Source organism: Syngnathoides biaculeatus, chromosome 5 (genome assembly GCF_019802595.1).
Source record: "Syngnathoides biaculeatus isolate LvHL_M chromosome 5, ASM1980259v1, whole genome shotgun sequence".
Taxonomy (NCBI): domain Eukaryota; kingdom Metazoa; phylum Chordata; class Actinopteri; order Syngnathiformes; family Syngnathidae; genus Syngnathoides; species Syngnathoides biaculeatus.
In genome coordinates this window covers 2,651,154-2,676,762 of record NC_084644.1, presented here as the reverse complement: position 1 = coordinate 2,676,762, position 25,609 = coordinate 2,651,154, and the positions used below count along the sequence as shown (strand labels likewise).

The 25,609-nt window shown below is 41.9% G+C and overlaps 1 long non-coding RNA gene across 1 annotated transcript in view; it reads left to right on the top strand.

Moving 5' to 3' along the window:
• Window positions 1-38: 38 nt before the first annotated feature.
• LOC133501175 (uncharacterized) overlaps window positions 39-25,609 on the top strand; it is a 92,147-nt gene continuing 66,576 nt past the window's right edge. Inside the window, exon 1 of the long non-coding RNA XR_009795121.1 lies at window positions 39-252. This is a non-coding gene — a long non-coding RNA (uncharacterized LOC133501175). The remainder of the gene's footprint in view (window positions 253-25,609) is intronic.

Here is a 25,609-nt window from a genome sequence, read left to right as displayed (position 1 = left end):
CAACTCAGACTACTCGCTAAATGTTCTCCAAATGTTTGGGAGACAGATCTCCAGAGTCATCGCTGAAGAAATCGTTTGGGATTATCAGACACAACACTTTTCTTTTCTTTGGAGAAGACGAAGACTGGATTTAAACCCCTGGAGCAGCTTTGCCATTCAAGGCATACTTGGAAATGTAAAAATCTGGATCTATTTTGGAGATTAAACGCTCCCCGGGATGGGAGAGCATCTGCATTTGGAACCAATATTGTAGTAAGTGACTAACTTCATATTTATTCCACAACTTTTCAATACATTCTTTTTTTTCTTTTTTTTTTTTTTTGCTATTCAAAGACCTCCACTAACAGTCTATGCAGCCTTCAAACGTTCAAATCCATCAATGAATGTTTACTTGGAGCTGTATTGCAAAAACTCCAAAACCAAAAGTTTTCTTCACACAAATTTTATTGTCATAGCGATAATTTTGCGCCCCATTGACCAGCCCGTTGTCGTCGGTGCACAACTTGGGCAAGTGCAAGTCAGGGCGAAGTCTACAATGTTGTATTTGTTGCTTTTTGCCAAACAAATCATTAAGTTGTGCGCAGGTTCTCCATGCAAGCCACTTTCATAGTGCACATTTTGGCAAATATGAAACGTTTCTTTTCATTGCCTTTGAATTGTGTAACTTGTTGTTGAGTACCCTTTGAGCGTTTGTTGTTACTTCTTTGGTGGATTCAAAACTCATTTCTGAGAGGAAGCACAATTTATTTGCATTCTGCTCATGCTTGCAATGAATTCAGTCCAGCCTGTATATGATGACACTCAATTATTATTTTTAACCTGGGCTACTATAAGGGAGAGTGAGAGACTTGCGCCTTTCATTCTTTTTTTCTATCAATGATGTCATTGAGAACCAATGAGAGCGGGCTGTAGTTGTTCTTGGCATCCTAGCCCCCGCCCCCTGCCTGATTTTTTGCCAAAGCACATGGTCCCCCAGCATCCCATTGTTGAAACGTTCTGACTTGACGTTTTGAAATGTAACTGCTGAATTTCACTTTGTCAATTACTGCAGTGATGCAGGACATCATGTCACATAACACCCCCCCCCACCCCCCCGCACATTACATCCACAATTTAGCTGAACATTATCCTGCCTCTGCAATCAGAAGATAATCCTGCTCACACTGTTGGCTCATGCTAATCAGGGATAGCACTGCAGCTTTGCTTACCTTTTGGATTTGCCAGGATAGGGTTCAGCCGTTGCATTGAAGTCATTGTCTTAGCTACAAAAATTGTGACATTTTTAAATCTTAATTAGCGCCGTCTGTTACCTGAGAGTGTGGTGGACGTGCAGAACGGGTTGCTCACAGAAACATTTTCAGCAACAGCCAGATCACTCACGATGTACGTTCACACGGGATGGGTGGCCGGGCACTTCGGAGACTGAACTGCTGAATTTGGTCGCACGTTTTAACGTCAATTATCAATACATACAGTATGTGACCACTTTCTTCTTTTTCTCCTTTTCCTTTCGGCTTGTCCCATTAGGGGTCACCACAGCGTGTCATCTTTTTCCATCGAAGTTTATCGCCTGCATCTTCCTCTCCAACGCCAGATGCCCTCAGGTCTTCCCTCACAACATCCATCAACCTTCTCTTTGGTCTTCCTCTTGCTCTCTCTTCCTTGGCAGCTCCATTCTTGTCCCCCTTCTACCAATATATTCACTCTCTCGCCTCTGGACATGTCCAAACCATTGAAGTCTGCTCTCTCGGGCCTTGTCTGCAAAACATCCAACTTTGGCTGTCCCTCTAATGAGCTCATTTTTAATCCTATTCAACCTGCTCACACTTAGCAAGAACCTCAGCATCTTCATTTCTGCCACCTCCAGTTCTGCTTCCTGTTGTCTCTTCAGTGCCACTCGGTCTCGCATCCGTACACCATGGCCGTCCTCACCACTGTTTTATAAACTTTGCCCTTCATCCTAGCAGAGACTCTTCTGTCACATAGAACACCAGACACCTTCCGCCAACTATTCCATCCCGTTTCATCGCTTTCTTACCACACTCACCATTGCTCTGTATTGTTGACCCCAAGTATTTGAAGTCCTTCACTCACAGTATGTGACCACTTTAATATGTAAAAACACCATATTATGTTGTCTCGCTTTCATTCACGCTTGTTCCACAAAAGTCAAAATGAAGGCAAATGCTGTTCATAGTCCAGAGTGAAAACCTTTGAAAAAGATTTGAAAAATATTGAATGATGGAAATGTCGGGCTCAGCAGGATCAAAAGTGAGCGTGACGATACTGCTGTGTTTGAGGAGTTGATCAATAATGAATCTGCACTTGGTAACGGAAGAGTTCCAACCAAGACCAGCAGCATTTATCCAGCTCTTGCCGTTCGTGTGGATCTGCCGCCGGTCGGCGCCCGGAAGTGCCAGGATCAGCGGAATGTGGGTCAGTCAACACGACGGTGACACACAGGTGGCACAGATGTAGGTCAGCGGCAGGGGACGGGTGCTGATGAGTCATGCAGACGAGGTTAGCAGGGACAGGAGGCGTGTGCGTGTGTGTGTGACCGCCCAAAAAGATGTTGAGTTGCTGCAACGGGACGGACGTGTGGCTGTACTGCATCTCTTCGTGGCGTGCGCGGGGCCCAACGTTGAGTTCATGTTTGCCGCTTCACAGTCGGTCACGGTTTCTTGCCACCATTGCGCTCTGACTTGGTCTACACAGTAAATGTTGCTGTTTTTACAAGCAAGCTAAATTTCTGAAATTAAGTAGATCGGCACAATGGAAGGTGAACACTTATAAAAGCTTTGCAAAGACAACAAGGCTCAGTTTTGTGTTATCAGTGTACAAGGGTACACAAGTGGGCATTAAGGATGCACCGCAAACTTTTACAGTCATAAAAGTTACTTGGTGAACTTCTAAGTGAAGCCCAAAGATCAACTGTCAGACAACAAATCACTGCAGGGGGATTTCATGCTTTTGCTCCACTTTGTGCATCTTAATTACATTGCTAATCGGTGATACCATTATCAAGTACATTGACGTTTTCATAACGTTTACCATTCGGTGGGAGTTTTATGGGAGTGGCTTTCGTGCCTTGTCTCGGTGGGCGATGAGTTTTAAAGCCGACCCATTTAGTTGTATATGCAAACGTGCACATTAATCTGTCATCTTGCCGCTATGGATCTTAAATGTGTGACTAAGCTGGAACGTTCATTAAAATTGGGACCAGTTTTGGAGCGTATGCTTTTGCTATCGCATTCATTTAAGATCTTCATTTTCTTGAAGAAAACACACATCTATCTATCTATCTATCTATCTATCTATCTATATCTATCTATCTATCTATCTATCTATCTATCTATCTATCTATATCTATCTATCTATCTATCTATCTATCTATCTATATCTATCTATCTATCTATCTATCTATCTATCTATCTATCTATCTATCTATCTATCTATATCCATCTCACATTCTCTTCTCTCTCTCTCTCTGTCTCTCTGTCTGTATCCAGCTCACTCACTCACTCACTCACTCACTCACTCATCACTCACTCACTCACTCACTCACTCACTCACTCACTCACTCACTCACTCACTCACTCACTCACTCACTCACTCACTCACTCACTCACTCACTCACTCTATCTCTATCTATCTATCTATCTATCTATCTATCTCTATCTATCTATCTATCTATCTATCTATCTATCTATCTATCTATCTATCTATCTATCTATCTATCTATCTATCTATATCTATCTATCTATCTATATCCATCTCACATTCTCTTTCTCTCTATCTCTCTCTGTCTCTCTCTCTCTGTCTGTATCCAGCTCACATTCTCTTCTCTCTCTCTCTCTCTCTCTCTCTCTCTCTCTCTCTCTCTCTCTCTCTCTGTCTGTCTGTCTGTCTGTACCCATCTCACATTCTCTTCTCTCTATCTCTCTCTCTCTCTGTCTCTCTCTCTCTCTCTCTGTCTGTATCCAGCTCACATTCTCTTTCACTCACTCGCTCAATCACTCACTCACTCACTCACACTCACTCACTCACTCACCACTCACTCACTCACTCATCACTCACTCACTCACTCACTCACTCACTCACACTCACTCACTCACTCACTCTATCTATCTATCTACTATCTATCTATCTATCTATCTATATCTATCTATCTATCTATCTATCTATCTATATCTATCTATCTATCTATCTATCTATATCTATCTATCTATCTATCTATCTATCTATCTATCTATCTATCTATCCGTCCATTTTCTTTGCCGCTCATCCTCACGAGGGTCACGGGGAGTGCCGGAGCCTATCGCAGCTGTCAATGGGCAGGATGTGGGGTAAACCCTGAACTGGATGCCAGCCAATCGCAGGGCGCATGGAGACAAACAGCCGCACTCACAATCACACCTCGGGGCAATTTAGAGTGTCCAATTAATGTATCTGTATATTGAATTTTAAGAAAGTAAAGACACAATTAAAAAAATATATTTTAGCGTTTGTGTGGTCATGGCCTCTAAAGCAATGTAATTTTACAATCTATCCTCCAGGTAAGATAAAATAAGGTAATTAAAAAAAATAGCTGTCAATGTCTGATATTTATGTTTAATCCAAGTCTAATGAAGTTCAAGGCTGTTTTTTTTTGCAGTACTCAACGTCACCAAGGCTTTTAAAGTTCTCCTGCGAGCTGAATTTTGATAGATTTTACCTTTTGTGCATATCATTGAGCCATGCGGGGCACTACTGTACTCAGTGGCTACTGTACGCTAAATTCCAGTTGGGTCAAACACGGCATTGCTCTCACCGCAACGAATTGCACGGACAGTTCTAATTCTCGTTCAGTTGCAAATGATCAGAGCTTAGTATTACCACTCGGCGCCTGTCGCTGTGAGATAACTGAGCATGCTCCACTGGCATGCTAATACGTCCTCACACTGGGGGACAGGAATAAATTATTTTTCCACGACTGTTCGGCAGGCAGCGCATTTGGGCGAGGGACTGGAGCCAGAGAGGCATCACAGGGATGTGAAGAAGAGAAAAAACAACACGAGTGTTAAAGAAAGGATGGAAATAGTGGGTAGGATGAGATAAAAAGTGCAAAAAGGAGGAGAATGACAAGATTAGCATCGCCTCAACGTTACATCGAGAGCTCCTTATATGTGACTCTCTTTAGTTGACAGTCATTCTATCACAGTGACCAAGCGGAAGTGTTTTTCTTGAAATTTGAATGGGATTATGAATTCACACTCGACAACGTTTATACTTGGCAAAGACAAGGTTAATGAGTTCCCCCCCCCCCACGCCCCCACCCCCACTACCCCAAAGTGGAAATGAAAAAAAGTTTGGCCTTGGCGGAGGTCTGTGCTGTTTTGGAAGTGGTAGACTCGATAGGAACGCAACGTACAGTGCGTGTGATTGTTCAGGTTCTGAAGCAATATTTCTTGTATTAACGTGTTGGAGCAAAAGTTTTGAACTGTAGTAAGATTCGTTATTTCCGTCAAAATGTTTTTTTGTGCGTTTTTGTGACTTCTTTTTCTGCTGCCTGTACATTGGCCTGGAGGATTCGAACACATGTCAAACTTGCACTGCCCACATTTTTTATAACCAACCAACCACCCACAAAAGCACATACATGGAAAGGTAATAACCCCCCCCCCACCCTACGAGACACCCACCCACACACGTAAACACTGGATTGGACAACTTGCGTGGCGACTTCAAGAACAGATGGATCAGTGTCTGAACATATTTCTTTCTTCTCCTCTTTTGCCCTCGTCTGTCCGGGTATATCGCGGATGTAAACACGTTGTTAGCAGCGACGGCGTCGGCCTGCTGTCTGTCTGTCAATTAGAGGCCAACGTACGGCATCCACAAATGCGCAGCATGTTGCCGTCTGGGTGTTTGTTGCCCGATAAGCCCTCTAAAGACTGGGGTTTTGTCAAAGATAAATCTCCGGCTCACACCAACACACACATATATGATCTAACCACATGGGACCACGGAGACTTACACATGTAGCGAGACTGGCTCAGAAGACAGGCACACGGTGGTGTAAGTACAAGGATTTCGTCACAGATAAATCTGTTATTGTCTGGTAGTTAGGGGATTATAAAGCAGTGATTTATAGACACCAACGGATACAAGCTCGTGTCATCACAGGACAAACGCTAGCTTTGCGTGCGTAGTCGTATCAGGACTGGTGAGCTTTAAAACTTTGATGGTCACTCAGTAAATCATGTAGCTGAGAGCGTTTACCGATCGCTTTCCTTGCCTTTGTGTCTTCGCAGCTCGTTCCTACGACACGTCCGTTTCTTTCATGGACGTTGAACCGGCACATCTTCTTTCCCTTTTGTTTTTCTTGAAGGTTTGTGTGGCCCATTCGTCCATCCAGCGTCCATTGTTCAAGCCAGTTGTCCTCACAAGGGTCGCGGGAGTGCCGGAGCCCATCCCAGCTCGTTGAGTTGTTTGATCAAAAGTGGCCAAGTTTGTCACATAGAAAAAACATTATTGCAAGGATGATCCATATGCATTTTAATATTTTCACTTGGTTTGGGTAATTGAATGACAAATACATAAAACATTTTGCAGCGAAGCAATCGATTCTGTCCAATTCCCAAAACTAAGTCAGCCAAAATGCGGGTGAGGGTGAGGTTTTTCTGATGGAAAAGACTATAATAATTTTCAAGCAATTTAAGAATCCCATTTGCAGTTTAGCCATCAAGTTAATATTATACAGTATTTTGTTGTACTTTTACCCATTTTATATGATCGGCTACTAAGTCTGGCTGGTATTTGGACTCTGAACCAACTTTACCTCTGCTTTGTGACAACATGTCCATGTGAGGGAAGCTTTATTTTTGTTAAAAGAAAAAAACACATATATATATATATATATATATATATATATATTATATATATATATATATATATATTTTTTTTTTATCAAGCTTTAGCTGCTGTTGATACTTTTCAGGAGAGATGCTTTATCTCCTCTTTGTGCTGTCAAGCTGTCCTTGACTCTCAAGTGACAGTAGCTAACCCTTCCATTTACAAAACAGTGAGTTTCCTGGTTTTATACAAATTGAAGAAAGCGGACGAGGTCAACCAAGTCAAGCTCTTTTAAGTTTCCATGTTATTTTATTCCATTTTTGTTCATGCATTTTGTTGACACTCAGTGCTTCCTCCATCAGTACATTTTCTGTCTTTTCACTTGTTCGGTTTGGGAGTGAGCTGGAGGCGAGGCTTGCTAACTTTAGGCGAGAGGTGGCGTACACGCTAAACTGGTTAACAGTCAATTGCAGCATTTAGTGTTCCTTGCTAAAATGTAATTTTTGCTGTCAAAATAAAACAGAATTCAAGGAAAAAAATCAGTACAAAATAAAACAATTCACTTCCATTTGTTAGTTCCACTCTTTCCATGATTCTTTCTTCATGTTTAATCCTTATTTAAAGCTCGATCTTCTAGTCGGATGGGTCCCCAAACGACGGCTTGGAGCCGACGTCTTGTGACTGCTGAGATTACTTTCATTGCAGTGAGCTCCAATCTTGTTCAGATGCGGCTATCAGAGTAGTGTTGTGCAATAAGGAGTGTCGCTGTTGTTGTTGTTGTTGGGCAAAGTTGAGAAAACAGTGGTGAGGCCGGCCATGATGTACGGAGTAGAGACGGTGGCTCTGAAGAAACAACTGGAAGCAGAACTGGAGGTAGCAGATATGGAGACGTTGAGGTTCTCGCTTGGTGTGAAGAGGTCGGATAGGATAAGAAATGAGCTCATTAGAGGGACCGCCAAAGTTGGATGTTTTGGAGACAAGGTTAGAGAGAGGAGACTCCGATGGTTTGGACATGTCCAGAGGCAAGAGGGTGAGTGTATTGGTAGAAGGGTGACGAGGATGGAGCTACCAAGGAAGAGAGAGCGAGAGGAAGACCAAAGAAAAGGTTGATGGATGTTGTGAGGGAAGACATGAGGACAGTGGGTGTTAGAGAGGAAGATCCACGAGACAGGCTGAGATGGAAAAAGATGACACGCTGTGGCGACCCCTAATTGGGACAAACTGAAAGGAAAAGAAGAAGATGCTGTTGTTGTTGTTGTGTTGCTGGACGTTTGCCGCGTTCCAAGTCCTTCATCAGCATAATACAAAACCATGTTTCTGTTAATAATGTGTTTTGTAATAAATGGTCGAAATTGTGCTTGATGCTTGAATAGTTTTGAACCATATTCTGTTTCGTTAGAAACATTTTTTAAAACTTACATAGGAAAAGGATGATGAATAAGTTTATGTATTACAAGACAAGCTCACCAAATCAGACAGCACAAAAAGGGCCCGTTTTCATTTTTTTTTAATAGATGCATCCAAACAGCCCCACACTGCGGAATTACACTCATATCACAATGTGGAGTTCATGCGGTCGACCAATGGGACTCCATCTCCTCCAGCCTTTTAATATTTAACTTGTTTTCTTGTATACATTCTTTTTCTCCAGCATTCATACTAGCTTGTAATAGTTTGTGCTTTTGCACATTCACAGAGTTCTGTTCTTCATTCACACTGTCAGCAATTCTTTTCAACTAGGAAAAAAAGATGACAACCTCTGCAAGTAATTTTATCGTGCAGAATTCTGCCCAAGACAGCTTTAGTCTGTTTAATACATTTTCAGAAACTCAGATTCAGAAGCATTATTAAAAGCACACACACAAAATACAAACAAGAAAAACAACAACAACAAAAACAAAACCCAGTTCATGTATAGTGATGATATGTAAAGGTGTACTTACACCGGTGTACCTGATGTTGAATCTGTGGCGTATTTCTTATACACACGCCTGCACAACATTGGGTACCCATGTAACTTTGGCATGTACAGTCATGACTAAGTGGCTAAAACTTATCTTGCATCACATTCATAACACTGGAGAAGAATTTGAAAAACACAATTATATTCTCCTTACCTTACCAAAATTCCCCTGATTTGATAAACCATCTGATTATGATTACGGCTCATTTACAGCTACGTGGCAACTTGTTTGTGCAGTCACAATTGAGAGAGTGGAATTGAGAGTATTTGTAGCTCCCATCGGGCTGCGCTAGCAAAATCGGCATCCAGGAAGATAGCATCATTGGAATTAAGAGCAGTACTCTTTATCTTGGAACCATGACCATGCCGTTTTAGGTTGTCTTTCATTTCATAGAGGTTTTTTTTGTGTGTGTGCCTGTTTTCAAAGATCGTAACTATTCCATCCAAGTCTTTAATTTACATGGACACAGACAAAGCAAATTTATTTGCACAGCGCATCTCATACACAGGACAACTCAATGCGCTCTATGTGATTAAAAACATTCAAATACAAAAATAAAAACATTTGAAAATAAAAAGTACAATTAAAACCGCTGTTAAGAAAAGGAAGAGCCTAAAGGTTCAAAAACTTGATGTGATGGAGAAAAACTGATTTCAACAAAAATGAGTTCAAAACAGCTCTCAGACCCAACTCAACAAAAATTTCGTTTCCCAGTGTAATGACTCACGATTTAGGTAGTGAGCATAAAACCACGCTTCATCACACGAACAATATTTGCCATTTAATCTTTACACATTTATGGCAATGAGGGCAATAGTGTAAAATAAAAAAAGAAAAAACAAAATTCCTCGGGGCAGATTATGCCTGAGACGAAGAGAAGTGCCCCATGAGAGAATCTGCATCGACACGATTTTCCAGTCTAGTGAGAGTCATAATCGGAGTGGCTGGAAATGGAATGGAAATGGGAAAACCCAAGTAAGTGCCCAGTTCTCAATAATGTAGGAGATGCACATTATTACATGGTTCACATGCAGCACAGCATGGTTAAGAAGGACCATACATTTGCCTGAAACGTACATTAAACGGAATAGTTTTGGACTAGACATACTGCAGCTCGGTTGAAATGTAACGAGCGTTATTTCCACATAGTCGCTTTCAATACGCAACTTTCAGACGACTACTCGAGATATTGAGTGGAACAACCAGAGTATTGTTTTGAGCGGAGTCTTTCTACTGCAGATAAGGTTTATGCTGAATTGAGGCACTCTTTGCTATAACTCTTGAGAAATGATACAGCTGAATAAGTTCAGTTACTGTGTACAGTTCTATAATTATAAAATAAGTTCAATTAAATGCAGAAGCTATTAGCTCTTCTCTCACGTTTCCAGCAATAGTTCACAAGGTGACATTCACAGTTGCTTGTTTATGTCACGGATGAATAAAATTAGATTTGCACGCCAACTGGTTGTACTGTGTTTGTGACTCATGGGTACTGCCCGGCCCACACGCGATGTTGTTTGGTGTTCTGGAAGCCCAACCGGTCACTGTTGAATCACGGTGGATCCAAATTTGTTTCCTGACAAGGTCAAGGATTCATCTTCCACCGAGAAATGAGCTGAGTAAGCGTGAGTCATGCTCTCAATTATGCATAAGCCTGCACACTGACAGACAGGCAGCGTCAACTTCCACAAAGCCGTCAAAACCCCATTTAGACCTGACCTTGTAATATTTTCGCATGCTATCACTAAAACCGGAAAATCCCGTCTTTTTTTTTTTAAACTGCCCAAAATAAAACCAGTTTAACTTTAAAAATATGTTGCAGATTAAATAAATCAACCCACATTTACAAAGGAATCAAAGGTCCTCTTTAAATAGCAAAAGATGATTATTTAATCTGGAAAGATTGAGCGAGACCACTGCAATCTTTTTGTTTCACGCGTAACAGTTCATCGGGAGACTCTGCACTTATAAAGTAAGAACTGAAAAAGCCTTTTGGACGGAAGGTGAAATTTTTTTTCCATAGACAAGAAGAGTCCAGTGGCCTCCGTTCAACATTTGCAGACAACCATGACCCGGAGGATTCAGAGCTTACGCGGAGATAAATATTTTATCTTTGGAGTTTGTATAAATAAGCTAAATGGGGTCTCTTTCCTCAGACAAATTGCTCGTGTAAACATTGCAAGCGGGCTACAGGGAAAGCTAAAAAAAGTTCACGAATTCAACTCAAAATTCCAAATTCCTCTCTCCATATTATGACTTGTGACAGTCTGGAGGAAATCAAGACTCTTCGTGACGATACTTTGTCATTCCAGCAAAAGAGTGCATGATTTGCTTTTATAATGGCTCCAGAATTTCCCTCACATATTGCTGGATGGCAAGTATCTGGCATTTCTGTATTAATACATTTCTACATTGATATTAAATCATGTCACATTTTTTTCTCGCCTCAAAAAATGTCCATACTGGCTGAGAACAATCCAGTGGATATCACATAACGTGCCCATTGAGATCATTTTAAAACATGGACTATAAAAAAGAAAAAGCAGAGAAATAGGGGCCTTAGATGCAGACTGATTGGTGCCACCGCGACCTCCCCGGAATATTAAAATGGACGCACAATAGCTTAGCTGCATGGACGCTGAGGCCATTGTTACCACGGCGCATTCAGTCAGCCTCCAACGTACCTGTGAACGCGGGGTTCGGGTCTTGCTGCAAATCATATATTTTTTTCTCTGTATTTCATCGTTACGGTCTAATGGCAGATGTAACTTTTTCTCCTTGAGTCTTTGGCACTTGACTTTGCGTCATCCCCTACAGGACTGGAATGGAACATGACTGACAGTAACGTTCACATTTTCAACCAGCATGTTTCCATTATCTGGCATTCTGGTGTAACTGACTTGGAGGCATTCGTTGTTTTTCTGAAGGCTCTTGATTTTCTTCTGAAGGCAAACATTTCGGACCATCTCGTTATATTGCACATGCGGCCGTAAAAGCGTGATCGATGAGTCGACGTGTATTTCCCGTGCACTTCTCACTTCTCTCTGCCATTTGTGTTTGTTGTCGTCTCAAAACTCTTGTTGTGCATACGCACATCGATGGTGGCGTCACTGCCAGATGCTTCATAGGATCCCCGGCGCTCTCATCCGTGTGCGGTAACCGAAAAACCTCCGACACAAACCGTGGCCAGAGACAAAAATAGACCAGGCACACATTCAACTGTTTACGCTCCTCACCAAACAGAATCTGTTTGTTTCCCCGCGTAATGTATTCCCACTTGTCTAACCCATCACCGCAGCTTTTTATCACATTCTCTGACTTCATTTTTCCGTCCGATTCTCTCAATGATGCGCAGATACGATGCGGCGGCGAAACAGACGTGGGGAGAGACGCGTCGGCCCGCCTCAAAAGTTCACCGGCAGTTCACTTGTCGCCGCATTGACAGAAATGATGTCAGACAGAAATGCAAATTTGACAAGTGACAGCAAGCATTACCAGACACAGATATTAAACAGTACTCTACAACAACAACAACAAAAAAGAACTTCAAGTAGAAATTTGCATTCTCTTGAAAGGATAACTTCTGACTTTTTGACAAGCGCCTGTATAATTCTGGCCTCAGAGGAACTTCTATCTGTTCGAATGAATCGATGTTGTCCCTTTGTGCTGACTCATCTGTCTCAGGAGCTGCCAAAGAATCTAAAAATATCTCACAAGGCTTTAAAAATAGGGTGAAAAGAAATAATTGGCTTAAATTTAGTGGTTTCATTTTTTTTGTCCCTGAGAAGCTCAGACTGAACCTGGAGGAAGTTTGACTGGCCGCTAAGTCTCATGTCCTCCTGGAAATTCAAGGTTGATGGTTCGCTGCAGCCGTATTTTACATTGTGAATGGTTGTTAATCCTGCTGGCAGGCAGGTCTTTTTTCATCGCTGAGAAGCTGTGGAAGAAACGCACGCTGCAAACAAACAAACAAACAAACAAACACAGTAAAGAAACGGGTCCAAGCGGGGTGAACAGTTGGCGCAAGGTGTCTGGTGTTCTATGTGACAGAAGAGTCTCCGCATGATGTACGGATTAGAGACGGTGGCGCTGAAGAGACAACAGGAAGCAGAACTGGAGGTAGAAGAAATGAAGATGCTGAGGTTCTCGCTCGGAGTGAGCAGGTTGGATAGGATTAGAAATGAGCTCCTTAGAGGGACAGCCAAAGTTGGATGTTTTGGAGACAAGGTTAGACGGAGCAGACTTCAATGGTTTGGACATGTCCAGAGGCGAGAGAGTGAATATATTGGTAGAAGGGGGACAAGAATGGAGCTGCCAAGGAAGAGAGAGCAAGAGGAAGACCAAAGAGAAGGTTGATGGATGTAGTGAGGGAAGACCCGAGGACAGTGGGTGTTAGAGAGGAAGATGCAAGAGATAGGCTTAGATGGAAAAAGAGGACACGCTGTGAGGACCCTGGACGGGACAAGCCGAAAGGAAAAGAAGAAGAAGCTGTGGAAGAAACAGACGCTTCGCTTTTCATGTGAGTTAAGTTTTCTGTCGGACTTCAAGTGTGCAAGATGCTCCACTTCACTCTACTGTTGCCTACGTCTCATTTTCTACATGGCAAAAATGGTCTACAGTGGATAGAAAAAGTCTGCATTCCCCTGACGAAGGCGTAAATTTTAGCTGAAGAAAAAGAGTTTACCTACCCGGATCAACATTAGACGAGCAACAAAATGCTTTGGATGTGATTTGCCGCTGTACTCTGTTCCCTGTCTGGGAGACGGCATTTTGACTCAGCTATTGTTGTTGAGCTGAACAAATAAAAGCCGCATCCGCTGTCTAGGCTAAACTTTTGTACTAGACTGTTGCTCGTGTATTTTTAGAGCAATGAATTTGGCATTACGAATTTGAATAATGCACGGCACTGTATATTTTGCTTGTAGCTAATATTCCGGGCCCTCATTTTCCTTCATACAGAACAAACAGTGATGAGCTTGTCGTATGTACGGTACGTGTTTGCACAGGTGCTCCGAATGGCTCGCTGTCATGCAGTCCTACTTCATCGGATCCCTGTGGGAGCCTGCAGCTTGAGAAGCTTCCAGTCTTTAAATTACCTTTAAAATATGTGAGAAGGTGATGAGTCAGTCTTTCTTTCTTTCTTTCGGTTTTACATGACTTTTCCCATCTCAAATGACCTCAATTACCAAGCGCACGTTCCATTAACGTCCACGCTGGAGGTGACGGTGCCATCTGCGATTATCGCGGAGCGATTTGGTGTTCCGAGCGCTCACTTTACTCACTTTATTTGCATCGGTTGAGTTGATTTGCAGAGCAGAGCAGAGCAGAGCAGGAGGACAAATAGATGAAGGGAGAGGAGCTCGTGTTTGTTTTGTCTTTGTCAACGCCGACGTGTTTGCGTCCCTCAACACGCACACGTCCATGTAGGCAGCGTATCAGATGATGCATCTGTGTTTGTTTGTCCGGTTGCCTGTTGTGTAGACATTTACAATCACACACTCGCTGTGTATCTGTGGCAAAAAAAAAAAAAGAAGTCATTTCCTCCATATTTTGGACTTTGGTGCAGCTGAATCCACATTCAATTTCTTAGCCCGTCCATCCAGGACAGGAGCCATTGTCTCTAACTTGAGGGACATTAAACAGACTTTCTCAAGGGGGCGGGGGGAATATTTTGAAATCCAAGTGTTCTTATCTCATGCGCTATTAAGCAAGGCATCGGGGTATGTGGGTAACGTATTTTAGAGTCCGTATGTCACAGCCTCGGGGTTTGTTGCCTCTAGAACTGACAGCTACACACACACACACACACACGTAATCTCACATGAAAGCGTGTGTGTGCACAAACACACAAACCAGACTGGAACACACATGCTTGCACACCTATTTCTCTCATTTGCCCATCAAGCCACACAAACATTTGCGCTGCCTCAGGGCACGATTGCTCGCGTCCTCTCCAGTTTTGGTCGAGGTCAACGGGGTCAACTGAAACCTCACGAGCGGCTTTAGATGACTTACATGTTTCCACATATATTTATTTGTCCTCTATTCAACCCTGACTTGAGGGCAAAGCATGAACCACACCTATTAACCATCTATGATAGAAAGTAAGAACTGAAAAGCAATTTGGTGCTGACAATCCGGACCTTCTCTGACAACAAATTTCACCCTGTCGGATCTGTTTTTATTTGTATTATTTTCTACTGCTGTTTATTCAAATCACATCTCTATTGACGAAGAAAAATCTGAATTTAATTGGGGGAAAGGACACCCCAGGCTTCCTACTCTGAATAGTTACTCATTAAATGATTTTTTTTTCACTTCAAACTTTTCAATTAAAAAAAAAAAAGGGCTGGCAATTCATCCCTTGCCAAAGCTGCCTAGGGGGAGATTTGTGTTCTCCTTCACCTTTTTTTTAATACCCAAAATATGCAAATATTTAATGTTCATTTTGATTCTTTTAACCATTTTTGACAGCTTACTTTATGGAAAAATGACTTTTTAATTGCTTGCACAGCATATACAAATAGTCGGGTCTCCGGAGCGGCCGAGCAGCCATCAATTTAGACATTACACAACCAAGTCAATCTTTGAGCGCTGCGTGTTTTAAAAATGTCTTCAATTCTGCTGATCTGTGGGATGGCGCTGAGGCTGATTTACATAATACCGCCCACACGTTCTTCCGGCCATGACTTGTCAGCCACGCCGGGAGAAGCGTTGCCGTTTCCTAGCAATGCTTGGGCTTCGCCAGAGGTGTCCAAACTACGGCCGGGGGGACATTTTTAATGGGCCGCCGCACATATTGAAAATAACATTTGACACGGTCTTAAAAAGGGGGTGGGGGCAGGGTGAAAAGTGTGGCTGACGAAAAACTGTGGGTGTTGAAAAAGCCACGTCCCCCATGGGACTGACGTCCTTGAACACTACACTCCTAGTACTAATGGTATATATATATATAAGAGTTATTTAAAGATCAAAAATATATGTTCACAAATTAGACCTTTAGGTAGAAAGTGAAGGAAACCATTTTTTTTTTTTGCTTCTAAAACTGAATCATCTTTGTTCACGCTTATGAAGAGAAATTTTACCATTTTTGTCGTAAATCGTTTGTATGCTTATCTTGAAAAGCTTTAAGAATTGTCAGCATACTTGTGATTGGTCTTGTTTTGGTTCTAAACGTGGAGATCTGCTACTCAGTGTAGGGATGCATATCTCCTAGGGGACAAACTAATTCCCTTTAACAGAAAGCTCTAAGGAATAAAATAATATAATATATAAACTATATAGCTTACTGTATACTTAATTGACAGATTGGATTTACTATGTTGAAGCCGAACTTCAAATTTCAAAATGGCCCCGGCTCCATTTTTCTGTACGTGACTCCAAGACACTCCTGCATTGCACAGCACCACTCTGACGTCAAAGCCAAGAAGTAATCGGAGCTGCGGTCTTGGATGCATGGATTAAAATCAGATAACGATGTTATCAGCACTAACCTACTGAAAAACGTTGTGCATGTGAAGACGAGGTATTTTCAATAGCTGATATGTTAGGTTCACTGTTCTGTTTGTGTTTCATGTGGTTAATTGCTTTTTCTAATATGATGAAGTATTTTAATTATACACCTACTTACCATATTATCATTTGTAAACTCGAAAGGAATATTGCACACTTTATTAATTTAAAGCAAGTTGGATAGGATTAGAAATGAGCTCAATAGAGGGACAGGCAAAGTTGGATGTTTTGAAGACAGGGTTCGAGAGAGCAGACTTGAATGGTTTGGACATGTCCAGACACGAGAGAGAGAATATATTGGTAGAAAGATGGTGAGGATGGAGCTGCCGGACAAGAGAGTGAGAGGAAGACCACAGAAAGGGTTGATGGAGGTTGTGAGGGAGGACATGAGGACAGTTGGTGTTAGAGAGGAAGATGCACGAGACAGGCTTAGATGGAAAAAGATGACACGCTGTGGTGATCCTGTACGGGACAAGCCGAAAGGAAAAGAAGAAGGAGATTGATTTAAAAAATGCTCGGCGTGTTCAAACTGATTTGCACTTTTTTTTTTTGTTTTTGGACTGAAACCGATGTCTCCTATTATGTCGCCATGGTTGATCCAGATAAAGTTGAGTTAGTGTCCAAAAGCAACTAAAACTGCAAGATATGAGGTTGTGTTTTTGGTTGTGGTCACTTTGCGTGGTATCCTACTGACAACTTTGTGAGGAGGGGAACCTTGTTCTTTCTGATTTTGGTACAATCCAGATCACAGATCACAGACCTAGTAGTTTTCCTGTTCAAGTGATCACTTATCATCGCATATGTGGACACGAGTATACAGTACTTCAACATACGCGTAGCAGAGAGGACACAGAGGCGCCTTTCATTTTCCATATAAAACAAACACAAGTGAAAACTTTAATACTCGGTGATATTCCAATTTTGCTGAGGGCAGCTGGTGTGTGTGCGCTCTGCAGTAAGTGAAAGGCTTACACATCCACGGGATTAATGGCCCCCTTGTGGTTGACACTCCTCAGCATTTCCTCCACTTGGCAAGCTGGACTCAAATTGAAAAGCATCACCTGTGGGGTCCACCACTGGATTTCATCGGCCCACTAACTGCAGTGTTCAGTTTATGTAGCCTACATGTCATCAAGCATTTTATTAAAAAAAAAAAAAAAAAAAAAAAAAAAGCAGAGTCAGTGCATACTTTTCATAGTGAGTAACACAGATAACGAAAGAAACGCAAAGTGAGCGGAAGAATGTACGGCTGGCGCCTCTCACAACGTCGGCCAACAGAATGTCGCCTTGGCAAAGGAACTGTTCTCTGCACACGGCCAGTCATAGCACCGATAAAGCGTGTACCTTCTCAGCCTGTTCTGAACGAGTTGAGTCTGAGGAATTTCGGCCTGCCATAACAATGCCTAAAAGACTGTTGTGAGCATCTGCGTATTGTTATCAGTGGTGCATCGCCTCCTGCCGAAAACAAAAGTTTTCAGCATGTTGACATTAGACACTTTTTGTATTGTACTGAGATCTGATAGCAGCATTCCAAATGAACTCATCTGACACGTGAGAAGATCTTGAAAGCAAACACACTTATCCCCAAACAGTGTGAGAAGGTGAGTCAAATCTCCTCACTACAAAGTGACTTTATCGACAAAGCTCTTTGAGCACAGCCGCAAGATGAAGACTTGAAAGTAGCAATGGGGGGCCTCTTTTGTAGTTGAAAGTTTACCAGAAAGGGAGGTTGGGATCAAGGCCCGACTCTCAGCTCACCCAAGTCCTGGTAGAAAAATAAAAATGAGCTGTCGGAGACACCACTTTCAAACTTGGGCAAGTTCACATGAGTTACTTCTGAGGCGGAGAAGAGTGGGCAGGAAGGGAGTGTTTCCGTGGTGATGAGTCACAGCGACTTGCATCACTCTGTGTTTGGAGCCATTCCTTTTTGGTCCTTCTCATCCTGTACACTTGTCCGAAAAAAAGCGGATTTTTAATGACAGAAGGCTGATAAAAAAAGAGTCAAGATAGCTGCTGCAATTACATCTCTCTGTGACTTTAATTAACCACCTTTCTGCCTCATCATAATTCCGGAATAGCGTCTCAAACTATTTTTATACGACCTGACGAGCCCGTCTGTTGAATTAATGAAGCCCCACGGTTGCAATCACAGCCAAAATTTCCAGTTTAGGGATGGATGCCCCGAGGCTGCTTTTTACATGGACATTTTTCTTGACTTCATCCCAGCCTTCTAAATTTGGGATGAGCAGGCCTAATTAGAGGCTGAATTTGCTTGCTTTTGCAGTGGCTGCATGAGGGAGCTCACGTTCAAGCCTAAAGCACACGAGCAGCCTATTTTGGTTTCCTTGCAGAATTCGTTTCTACTGCCACGAGTGTTGCAAAACAGCTCATCGCTCAGCATGTTTTTTCCCGTCACACCTCTTCTGACGCAATTAGAAATGCACGAGAAAAAGTTTCAGAATTATCTCTACATTTACTATTATGTCCAAAATTTCCATTTGAAACACACCTGATTTGGTATGCAGTGTCTCCGTTTTTTCTCTTTTTTTCCCATCTTTTATCCGTCCATCCATTTTCTTTGCCGCTTACCCTCACAAGGGTCGCGGGGAGTGCTGGAGGCTCTCCCAGGTGTCAACGGGCAGGAGGCGGGGTACACCCTGAACTGGTTGCCAGCCAATCGCAGGGCATATTGAAACAAACAGACACACTCACAATCACACCTAGGGACAATTTAGAGTCTGTAATTAATGTTGCATTTTTTTGGGATGTGGGCGGAAACCAGAGAAAACTCAGGCACGGGGAGAATATGTAAACTCCACACAGGCGAGGTCCAGGATTGAACCCAGGACCTCAGAACTGTGAGGCCAACGCATTACCAGGTGATCCCCTGTGCTGGCTTGCATCTTTTATATCCTCCAAAAGTTTTCATTTTTAAAGCAGAGCGACAATGTTTCAAATGTGAATATTTACTACTGTTTTATAATCTTGCATACATTTTCCAACACCAGTTATGCAGTGATTTTGATGTCCACTGCTACCCTTTGCGTCACACCAAGACGTGATCGTATTTTGAGGGGAATTAGTTATTTGTATGATTGGAAATGACTGACAGTATCATTTTTAAAGACAGGAAAAAAAAATCAACCTGCTAGTGAAATATGGACTATGAAGACCCCCATACCTCCAAGGATCTAATATGCTTAATCAGCATTATCTTTTTTAGTGTTTGGGTGAGCATATTTTTTGTCTTTTTTTTAATGATAAACAGCGTGTTTCAATGATTTAAAACATCATGACAAAATTGAAATAATTATTATAAGGTGGAACAGAATTTTAATGGGAGGGTGTAGTTATACAGCACAAAAACATTTACCATATAATTAAAAAATATTTATTTAAAAAAATAGGCAGCTGACAAAAAGTGCACTGTCCTCGTGCAATTTATGGGCTGGCAGGCACTTTTGAGACCCAACTATTTGTATACAACTTTATAAATGAAAAAAAAAAATCAGAGGATGTCCCCTTTAAGAAAATAGCATTGTAATATCTGCAAGCGGTGGAACTGATCATTACATATTTGACAAGGAAATAACTCATGTTGAGATATAAACAAATGGAGAGATGGATAATGGTATATGCTACTTCAGGTATAGCAGGCGTTCAATAACAACAAGCTGTGGTTCACTTCGCCAGGTTCAAGGGAGCTTATCCAAGTGGGGATCGAGCCCTGTGTAACTGCGCTCGAAACCAGCTGCTGAAAGAAATTAACATGACAAAGAGAAAATAAGCATCAAAGTTAGAAACAGTTTACGGTTCAAGTCCGCCCTGCATTACAATTGCTAGCCAATTACAAGCAATCATCCCCCAAGATGAGATCAATAAAAGAGAAGCTGACGACTTGAAGACCTTCCACTGCAGGTTTGAAAAGGAGATTTTCACGCCCAGCATCGCACCTCTGACTCCCCTTCCTTCGTTAACCATCCACAAACAGGAGGTGAGACGCATCTTCAAACAACAAAAGACCAACAAAGCGGCAGGCCCAGACCTCTCGTCTCCATCCTGGCTCAACGACTGCACGGACCAGCTCGCTCCAGTCTTCACGCGGATCTTCATTAGATCTCTGGAACTGTGTGAAGTACCATCCTCCACCATCATCCTCGTTCCCAAGAAACCTGCAATCTCGGGTCTGAATGACTAAAGGCCGGTCGACCTGACATCTGTGATTACAAAGTCCTTTGAATGCCTCGTGTTGGACCATCTCAAGACCCTGACACCCCCCCCCCCCCCAATTTGTCTGCCTAGCAAACAGGCCTGCAGCTGATTCAGTCAACATAGGACTGCACTTCATTGTCGAACACCGTTGCCGCAAGGACTTATGTACGCATCCCGTTTGTGGACTTCAGCAAGCCCAGTACCAAGCCTAACTAAATTACATCATTACTAAGATTTAGGTTTGATACAGAATCTGATGAAATGCAGGTTAAACTAGCCTAAAACAAGATTTTGTATACTTTTTTTTAATGACTGACGTTTTCTCATCCAAGTACCCCGTGACGTGTTTTCTTCTCTCCTCCCAATAAATCTGCATTGCCAAAAGCTAACAGCCTAAAGTTTAGCTCATTACTTCGATCCAAGTTATCCTCATGGCTCGCTTCAGTCCAGCAAGCTTTCATGAGGGTACTTTTCTCTGACTCACGAGCACAGCTGAGCAGGGAAATCCGTCACTCTTCACGGTCTAGTTGGGATGACTGATGCAAATATGTTGCTGCTGAGTCCAGACACTGACACCATCGTGAAACTGACCCACATACTGTGTGTGTGTGTGTGTGTGTGAGTGGAAGAGAGTGAGACACAAAGACATTCCAAGTCATGCCCACCGATTATTGCCCTTACTTTTTAAGTAGTTTTATACAATCCCAAAAATTCGAGCATTTCTCCACAGAAACCTTATGGAAGACAATACAAAAAAAAAAAAAAAAAAAACCCAGATTCAAGCATCTTTAGCTATCCATCCAACCATCCATTTTCTGAGCTGCTTATCCTCACAAGGGTCACGGGGAGTGCTGGAGCCTATCCCAACTGTCAACGTGCAGGTTTACACCCTGAACCGGTTGGCAGCCAATCGCAGGGGACATCGAGACAAACAGCCACACTCACAATCACACCTTGGGGCAATTTAGAGTGTGCAATTAATGCTGCACGTTTTGGGGATGTGGGAGGAAACCGGAGTGCCTGGAGAAAACCCACGCAGCCAAGGGGAGAACAAGCAAACTCCACATGGATTGAACCCGGGACCTCACAAGTGGTAGGCCAACGCTTTCCAGCTGAGCCGGATCGTTAGCTAATTTAGCAAAATGTTCAATGAATGACCAGATACTCCTTTCTACATTCAAGAAGGTGTGCAATAATTGAATGGATTTGGATATCCTAGGAAAGAATCCCTCTGTACTGGAATGTTCCAGAAGGTCCATATTGTGGCTACAGTTCATTACACATGCAACCATTGAGACAGCCAGACAAGGTAACTAAGTGAAAGGTTTACATGGATTATTTACTGTATGAACATGTTAGAGGCTTACTTAAAAAGTATTATCCCACATATGGACTTAAAAATTATACAATAAAAGATTTAGTATTGGGTGAGTCGACCTAAAATCATGATAACATTCCAATTATCAGCCACACATGATAAAATGTTTTCTTGTGTGGCAGGCTCACGAATACCTGATATACTATATACTATACTGATATACTAATACACACGATGTACAACGAACTCGTAAATCCATGGAAGTATTTTATCTGCCAATTTAAAGAAAGCAACATGTAAAATAAACATGCACTTTATACATACGCAATATTGTGCGGGTTATTATTGTAGCCTCCAGGAGAGTGCTCTGTAAAAATAATGCATATTACCATACGAGTGAAGATGCTTAAAAGTAAAGCTAATAATCATACACACAATGGTGCAGTTGTACACCAAATGACAAACATCTTGATAAATGTACTGTATGATTGTTTGGAAATCAATATTTCTCTCACTGTGTTGGTCTAAAGAGAAGCCCACTTTACACAGTGCGTCGAATGTTGTGTTGTGTTGTTTTTAATAACTTCTTTGCTTGCTGTGACAAAAAAATGATCCTGTTATTGCACGGAATCATCGTAAACTTCACTTCCTGCATCAGCTTCTTGCTTGGGGTTTATTCATTTGATCACATTTTTTTTTTTTTTATAGCTCGTATTTCTTTGGGTTTAAGTCAAATATTGATAACAAAAGATAAAAATAAAAAATGTCACGTGAGCCTCTCCCTGCCAGTCTTGTTTGTAATCCACGTGAGCGTTTGTGATAATTCTGCTCGTTAACCTTTCCTAATGCAAGCCTGCAATTATTAATAACACTCGGTGGGAAAGGTCAATCGATGGATGTGAGCACGTGTGTTTGTTTTTTCACAGGGGAGGGCTTATAAGACCTGTTAGTGTCACCGCGCGGGAGCTATAGGCATGCTTGTCACTGAACTAGTGCTACTAAAATTGAATTTGCGCTTAATAATTAACCGGGACTCATCGTTAAATGTGTTTGCGGGACCTTGGCTGTGCGGGAAAACACTTTCTAATGATGATTTGCTGTCAAGTGGGATGTGTGCACAAATCCTATGGCATTTATTTATTTATTGAAAAGATGCAACGCTCATGTTCACATATCAATGAATAATTAAGATTTGGAGCCACTGGCCGTTAATTCCACTCATTATTACCTGAAATACATTTGGGGAGGTGTAACAATGACATCATACTCATCTGCACAGAGTCACCTTATTCATTGGTGTGTTTTCGATACATAATAAGTGGAGAGCACGTAACTAAAATCGAGTTGAGCTCAAGGAATATGAAGAAGTGTTTAGATTTGACCTTGGTGGCAAGGTTTATGGTCCAAAAAAATTCAGACTTTTTTTGTTTTTAAAGTGTAAAAGTATTTGAATGTGGCCGATAAAGGAAATAACAGAGGAACACCGTAGGTCCAATGCCCTCCTGAATGTAATAAATAGGAAGTTGTCATTAGCATGAAGTGCTTGCCTGTGCATTATTGGACAAGATTTCTTGGTAACTTGTTTCGTAGTTCCTAACCGCCAGTCCCGTGGTCCTGGTGCTATGAATATTAGAGATGAGGGGAAATCAGAATAGCAGAAACTCACAAGGCTAACTGCTATTCTCATCCACAACAAGCTTATTTCCTGCTCCCCGACCTGCTCCGACATGTAAGGACTGTGCCGACTTGTTGGCCAAGCATTTTGCTGCTCCACCGAGCGTTTTAGTCCGGTATGGCAGCAGATCCTCTAAAACTGGCCGATTGGAAGGCGAGATGCCAAAAACACAGGATTAGCAATGAGTCCATTTCAAGATTTGAGCATTTCACGTAAAGTTGACTCGAACTGCAAAATCACAACTAATCCTTCCAAGCCACCACAGGAGGTTATCAGCAAGAGGAAAAGTTCAGTTATGACCATAGAACCAGGAATGCTTGTTTGGTTCATAAACCCACCAGCTATTGATTTCACCCAATTGTCCGTTTTTGTTGCCCAAATACGGGAATTAGGATTAATCAGACACTATTGCGAAGTGGGACATTTGACGGTTTGGCTAGTCAGTTTGTCGACTAGTGGGTTTAAGCGCTACCTTTTACACAAAAATTGGGAACTGGGCCTTGTTTACGTGCTCCATGACAATAATCCAGAATAGTTTCTACCTGTGAGATCATCGCACAACACGTCACTTTAAACTGCATACATTTCTTGAAGTCTTGGCGTCCTTCACAGAAATGTCATTGACTGGACTATTGCTGTCATTCAAACTGTTTTATGTATTGGATTGAACACATGTTCTTATTATGCTGTATTATTAACACCAGTAAAAGCCTTTTTACACAAATATAGCGGTTAAGATGATTAAAAAAACTTCGTAAAACTATGAAACAATTTCATAAAAACTGAACAACTAAAGTGATTCAAAGTGACGCTATTGACTTTGTTGGTTTAATTCATTTTTGGCTGTTTTTGGTTCTGTTTTTTTTTTCTTGCATGAATTCCTCCTCAAATTACACATAACATCTAAAAAAAAAAATTGAATGTTTTCAGTCTGACCTGCAGCTCAAAGAAGACTTTTGTATTGAGTCCTTCTTTGATTTTACCACGCCTGAACTCCTGCTTGAAAATATGCTAGCAGGAAACGTAACATAACCTCAAAGGGATTTTTTTTTCTCTTTTTTTTGTAACCTGTACCCCCTGGTGGGAATTGGGAAATCTGGGCAGTTAAAACACACAAGGCAGTGGTCAGCGAGGGTAAATACCACAGAGGAAACCGCAAAGAGCAAAGTAGGTTCCGCCCTAAAAACAACTTGTCCTTTACTCACGTTAAAAAGAGAGTCAGCGCAAAAGAGCGAGAGCTTTTTTCGACAATCCAGATTCAGCTATCACTAAAATTTAATTTCAGGTGACCTTGTTATGGGACGGTGCAGATTATTTGATTTAAAGATGACTTTCAGGCGAACGCGAGCGATCCCTTCCAGACAGCATTCCAAAAAGTTCCCATTTTCTCCCACCGCGTGTTGTGCACATCAGTGCCATTAAACGTACACGTGTGCAAAAATTCCGCTTTCATTTAATTGCCACCCACCAGCGACGAAGCTCATCCCCGATTTTGGGACCCAAATCACGTTTCGGGAAACAAGCCGCCACAACTCATTGCGGATTCATGTTGTCTCGCTATGCGATTTCCAATCTGACTGAGTCCTGATAACAGCAACATTGCTGTTACTCATTCCCTCAGATCTGTTGCCTCCATCTCCCCTAATCAGATTCCTCTGGTCGGGTTATTTATCATCGCCAGCTCTGACTGTGAGTGATGCTCGGCTAATGGGTTTAGCATTCAAATCTGCTGGCTTGATGCGACAGAATCCCAACAAGGGTTGTCATTCCTGGGGCGGCAGCATCCTCAGAGTGGCATAAATAACAAGGAAATAACCATCTTGAAATATTCATTCATGGAAAGTATGTCATTTTTACATTTTGCACATGTATTTATTCATTTTTATGCATTGGCTATGATTTGTATTGATTTTAAAGATATTCAAATGAAAAGGAGAGCGAGATGAAGAAAAATAAAGAGACAAATAAATACTAGGACGTGATACAATATCAAATAATGAGAAGTCCCTTCATACGGCACGCAGCCATGAAAAGGAGGTCGTGCTGTCTACCTGCAGTGCAGTTTCGTATTTACATTTAAAAAGTCTTGCAATT